This window comes from Mastigoproctus giganteus, chromosome 4 (genome assembly GCF_048544385.1).
Source record: "Mastigoproctus giganteus isolate SK-2022 chromosome 4, ASM4854438v1, whole genome shotgun sequence".
NCBI lineage: Eukaryota > Metazoa > Arthropoda > Arachnida > Uropygi > Thelyphonidae > Mastigoproctus > Mastigoproctus giganteus.
The window spans coordinates 227451946-227457945 of NC_143578.1; positions in this window are offsets into that span (position 1 = coordinate 227451946).

Here is a 6000-nt window from a genome sequence, read left to right on the forward strand (position 1 = left end):
TCCAGTTGTTGTTCAATTTCTGTATTCAATGCAAATCCTACTTTCGAAAAACAATTTTGAATAGTGTATTCATTGACATTGTTTGTCCAAACTTTTGCCAGTTCAGAGATGCAATCTCTAAGGTTAATTGTAACCTCCAAGTTTCTATTTTCTGATAACGCATTGACAATCTTCATTATTATTCTCTTTCGATAATGAAATTAAAAATTTTTAATAATGCCTTGGTCCATTGGCTGGAGTTTTGATGTCACGTTTGGTGGTAAAAACAACTTCATTGGCAGAAATACTGGCAGGATGTGCCGGACAGTTATCAGTTACCAACATGATTTTCATTTTTTCTTTTGTTATACGCTTGTCCAGTTTTAATCTCCAGTCTTGAAAGATATCACTTGTCATCCATGCGTTTTTATTTAAAGGTATAGTCAACTTTCAAAGATTTTGTACCTCTAAAACATCTTGGGTTTTTTGATTTTCCGATGACTAAAAGTCTTAATTTTTCACTTCCTGTCATATTTGCTCCAACTAGCACAGTGATTCTTTCGTTGCTTTGTTTTCCGCCAAAACATTTATCATCCTTAAAAGCAAGTGTTCTATTCGGTAAACATTTAATTTAAAGAATAAACCCATTTCGTCAGCATTAAAAACATCCTTAGGTTCATATTCTTCCAAAATATTCTTTAAGGTATTATTCCTCCAAATGTTGCAATTTTCTTCGCTTACATTAACACTTTCTCCACAAATAACCTTTTCCACAATTCTGTGGCGCTTCTTAAATTTATCTAGCCACCCAGTGCTCGCATTAAATTCTGTATGTCCAAGGGACTGTGCAAATGTCAGTGTTGTTGTTTAATTATTGGACCCTATATTGGTATATTCTTTTCACGTATCATTTGCACCCATTTTAGAACAGCTTTATCAACATCTTCGTATATACACAACTTAATTTGCTTCTTGTCTGCTCCTCCTTCAATTGCATTTAAAATTGATTCTCGATTTTTTAAAATCATAGATAAGCTGCTTGCAGGTATATCATATTTCTCCACAACATCTTTTTTCTTAAAACCCTGGTCAATATCATGAAGAATCTTTACTTTATCATTAATACTTAAATACTTTCTCTTCGACATTGTTTCCACAACTGTAAAAATTACTCGAATGCAGCTCTTGCCGATACACACACCGTAAACTTCGCTGGCCATATAATGAATTGTTAGTACCACCTACTCAATGACGTTCACTTGCCAATTCAACAGTATCACGTGACCTTTCCTATCAATCACTTTGAAATATACGACTTTGTGAATTTCTTTTATTCTGCTTTTATTCATATATACACAAAAGAAAATTTATGATTAATGTATGCTGTATGTTACTTTTCAGAAAAAAAATAATAAATAAATACAAGAGGATATAGCCTATGTGATTGATGACAAATTGTTCTAAAGGAACAAAATTAAGAAAAAAAAAAAAAAATCATGAAACCCATCTACCGGAAGTCCAGTTAGATGAGAACGGACATATATAATGATTGACAGGAAGGTCGCATGGTATGGTTGAGGTGAGAAGCGAATGTTACTAAAATCTGACTACCATAGTCAGATTTTAGTAACGCCTACTCAGTAGGCGTTACTAAAGTCTGACTATGGTAGCATTCTATGTATTGCCACTGCAGCATGCTTTTTCGTTTTCCCCTGAGCCAACATCAATTTACAAATCTACCCTATTTATTGTAGTTTATGACCCCCGTTTGGTTTTATAACTGTAACAAAAACGAAACAAAGACTATCCTACGGGTGTCAATGGCCATAAGTATTCACTAAAAGGATGATTAATTCCAGATGCTAATGCGCAATTCGGAGGGAAGGGGGCCGTATATTTGAGCAGCTGTTTAGCAGTAAATGCTTGAAAATCTTCAAAAATGCTTTTAATTTTTTTAAAAATTCATTATAGAGAGAGACTAACACTTTGCTAATTGGGTTAATTTTACATGTAATTTCGTTTCAAGGTGCAATGTTTTGCAAAAAAAATTCGTAATATAGAGAAATTAGTTACATAGAAGTTGCACTGTATATATATATATATAAAGACCATGATCAGTCATATGTAATTTAATACACCTAGAAGGCAGCTCATGATAATCCTGTGACATATGATAAGAAAAATTAGTGCCTTATTCAAAATAAACTACTATTCAAATGCACTCAGTTTAACAAGTCCATTATAACAAATGAATAAAGGAAATAAGACTAATCTCTCTCCTGTTTTGTGCTATCTAGTTGCGCATATATTTGCTTTTTTTTTTGCATATTTAGTATCTTAAAACTTTTCTATGGCTGACAAAAGAGTTGGCTCTTTGAAACTCTGGGAACAAAAATATAGAAAGAACAAAGACTAACACAAATGTTTTTTTACCAGATGTATTTTGGAGTTGTTTTATAATACTTATAAATTACTGTGGTCTTCCATATCAAATGAAGGTGCAACCTAAGAGGATTGTCAAAATTTTGTGTGAATATATATATATATATATATATATATATATATCTCTTGTTGCATCATGTTATTCTTATATTTTTTGATACTGTTATCAACCTTATTGTTTTTATGTTGTATAAATGTAAAGGTTTTTTTTTTTATTATATACTTGATTGGCATATTTGTCTCTTCTCTATTTTCTGTGGACCCTTGGTCTTGTCAACTGCAGTTTTGGCAAACAGGGCACTTATTAGGAAAATTTCCCCTCATTTGGTAAGGGATTGTGCTTTAACAAATATTATGCGTAATAAATTTGAGTCATAAAAACCATTTTGTCATTGTTGTCTTTAGCCAACAATATAACAATTCAATAATTAAGTGTAATACAGTAAACTCCCGCTATTCGCGGGGGTTACTTTCCTGAGAAATGCTGCGAATACTGAGTTATGGCTCCCATAGTAATAAAGGGGTTCTGTTCCAAAGTATGAAATATATAAGAAAAACTAGTCTAAAATTTTGTCTATGTATGTATTATATGTACCTTCATGATATGACTATGTACATAGACAGTACATAGTGAAATGAAAATAAGAAACAATTTAATATTAAATGTAATATTTATTAGAAATTTCAAACAAATCTTTCAAACCAGCGCCTTTGCTAGCTAAAAAACTTATCCTGCCAGTGCTATCACCAGTTTCGCTAAAGTGTTGATAAAGGAGTTTTGCCTTTTCACGAATGATGAGTGAACTTAACTGAATTTTATTTTGAGTTCAGTCTTCTATCCACAGATTTAAAGCCTTTTCCATTTTTTCTAATTTAAAATCACGAGTTACAGAGCAAATTTTTGAAGCAATTAGCACGTTTTCATGGACACTACGGCGGATTTTTCTTACGATTTCTTGATTGATCGTACCGTTGACTTATTGATTTTATAATGTTTTGCCACTGACGAGACACTTTCACCATTAGAAATTTTGTCTAATAACTCAATTTTATTCGCTAATGTCATCACCTTCTTTGATATTTTCACATTTCCCTTGTTATTCGTAGCCATATTTTTGTACAGGTTAGAAAGAACTTGTTCACAATAAAGTCACTTTCTTCCGTTAACACACTCGAAAAAGTCTGTTTTACACTGCAAAACGGTAGATTTATCACTTTTGTAAGCATATCAATTTACAAAATGATAAATTTATTCAATTTATAAGCATATAAATTAAAAGCAAACGACGAAACCTTCCATGACAAGCACATAACACATACTGAACAAGGATTAGCGAGAAACATCCACGCTCGCGATTTTGTCACCCCTCTCCCCCCACCCACTGAGCACTGTTTTGACCGGGAAAGATAATTTTAGCCACGCCCATGTTTTTTTTATGGCGGAAAATGTTTACAGCGCTTTAAAATTCACATTTTTTTAGGTTTCATTTTATACTAAATCAGCGACCACGAATAGCGGGGGTTTACTGTATTTCAGTTTTGTAATATCTTTGGTTGGAATTTCCATCGGAATATTTATTAAAATAATTTGTATATATATTCATCAAAATGTAATTAGTAAGTCACTATTGTTGGAATAACTGTACAGATAACCTTGCTGAGCAAGTTTTTCCTTTTACTACTCTGTTTTGTTTATCAATAGTGAGTTGATATTCATAAAATTCTGATAAGTTGGGGAGGGGAGGGGTATTTAAAACAATTCAAATACCCATATATTTTTTATTACCTTTAATATACTAAACATGCAAGGTACTGCATATGGGTAGCAGTAACCCCAGAGTAACTTATCAACAGTGTAGTACTACACTCAGGGTAGTGGAGAATTGAAGACCTTGGGGGTAATGGTGCAGTCAGGTCAGACATGAAATTCTCTGAGCAGTATGTTCATACAGTAAAACATCAGTTATCTGGAATAATTTGAAAGACTGATTTTTCTTTTTTTTTTATTATTGGTAGTATTTGAGACAAATGTTTATTATGTTACGAGAATATTTCTATCTGTTTTTTTTTGCTTCTGGTCAAATGTTGGATTACGAAACCACGAGTGATAGTTGTCATTCGCTTCCGTGAACCAAATTTTCCATGGCACATTTTAATTTCTTCATTTCATGTATGCTTAGTTTAGCTCTAGATTTGGTAAGAATGATATCAGCCCAAAACTGCAATTTATTATTTTTCAGTTTTTTACAGTAAAATGTCAAAAGGGAAAGGAACAGCACTAAAATGGACAGAAAAACAGGAAGGATGTGATATAATCAGAGTGATATTGTCAGGGAACTTGAGATTTAGTAGGAAAAAAAAAACGATCAAAGATTATTTCAAAATATTACTTTAAATTTTTTCTACATAAAATTTGCAGTAAAATACCTATCCAAATATACATACATATGTAAATAGGCAAATTTATTTTTATTTACAAGTTATTATTTTTAATTAAATAAATTTGGTTTCTTATCATATTTTTTCTTTTACCTTAATACATTATAACAGAATTTATTTAATCTTACCTTACATTCAATTATCTGGAACATTTGGCTATCCAAAAGAGGTCTGACATTAATTATTCCAGATAACTGACACTCTACTGTACTACCAAGACAAATTGTAAGGGTCAATGATATACAGAAACTTTGTTAGCAAGGATAAGGAGGTGACTAATTATCCCTTTATACAAGACCATGGTTAGGCTGCATCTTGAGTACTGTACAGAGGTCTGGAGGCCTCACTTAGGATGTAGATCTGCTGGAATGGGTGCAGAGAAGGGCAACCAGACTAGTGAACGAAACAAAAGGGTGTTCTTACCTAGAAAGGTTTCAGTTCTGCAAATTGAAGGATGGTTGTAGGATAGATGTGCAGAAGCTTGCCCTCAGGCAGCAGGTGGTTGATTGTCGGAAAAGGCTTTCATCTGTTATTGTGGAAGTGGATGGGTTGAATAAACTCAAAGAACTAGACAAATTCTCAGAGGGTGAATTATGTAGAGGTGTTTTTGTTTTTTTTTTTTTTTTTGACAGATGCTATATAAGCTTGCTTTTTTTGTATCATCTGCTATTACTACTACTTGCTATTAAAAAAATCCACTGCCACGCTCCAAGTATCCCTCCAGTTCCATGATTAATGCCTTTCTGTAAATTGTTGTGCAAAGCAAAAAAAATATAGCTCAGGGTTTTTTTTACATTCTGGATCAGACTGACTGTTATGTAAATCATTTATTATATGCTCTGTATATATTAATAACCTTGAATTGCCTATATGTGCACTGCACATTTCAATCTTTTGGATCAGATATTCACTAAGCTATAGAGCATTATGATTTGCCACTAAAATTTTGTTTTTTTCCTATAATAATTTGGCCACTGTACATAATGGCTCTACTTTCATCAATTCAATATCAAAATGCTTTTTTTTTTTTTTTTTTTTTTGTGAATGGGCAGGTGAAGATTTCTTTAAATAGCATCAATGTGTTTGCTTTTGTCATTCTGTAATTGCCAAATAAACATGTTTAAACTTCTCTTCATCAGA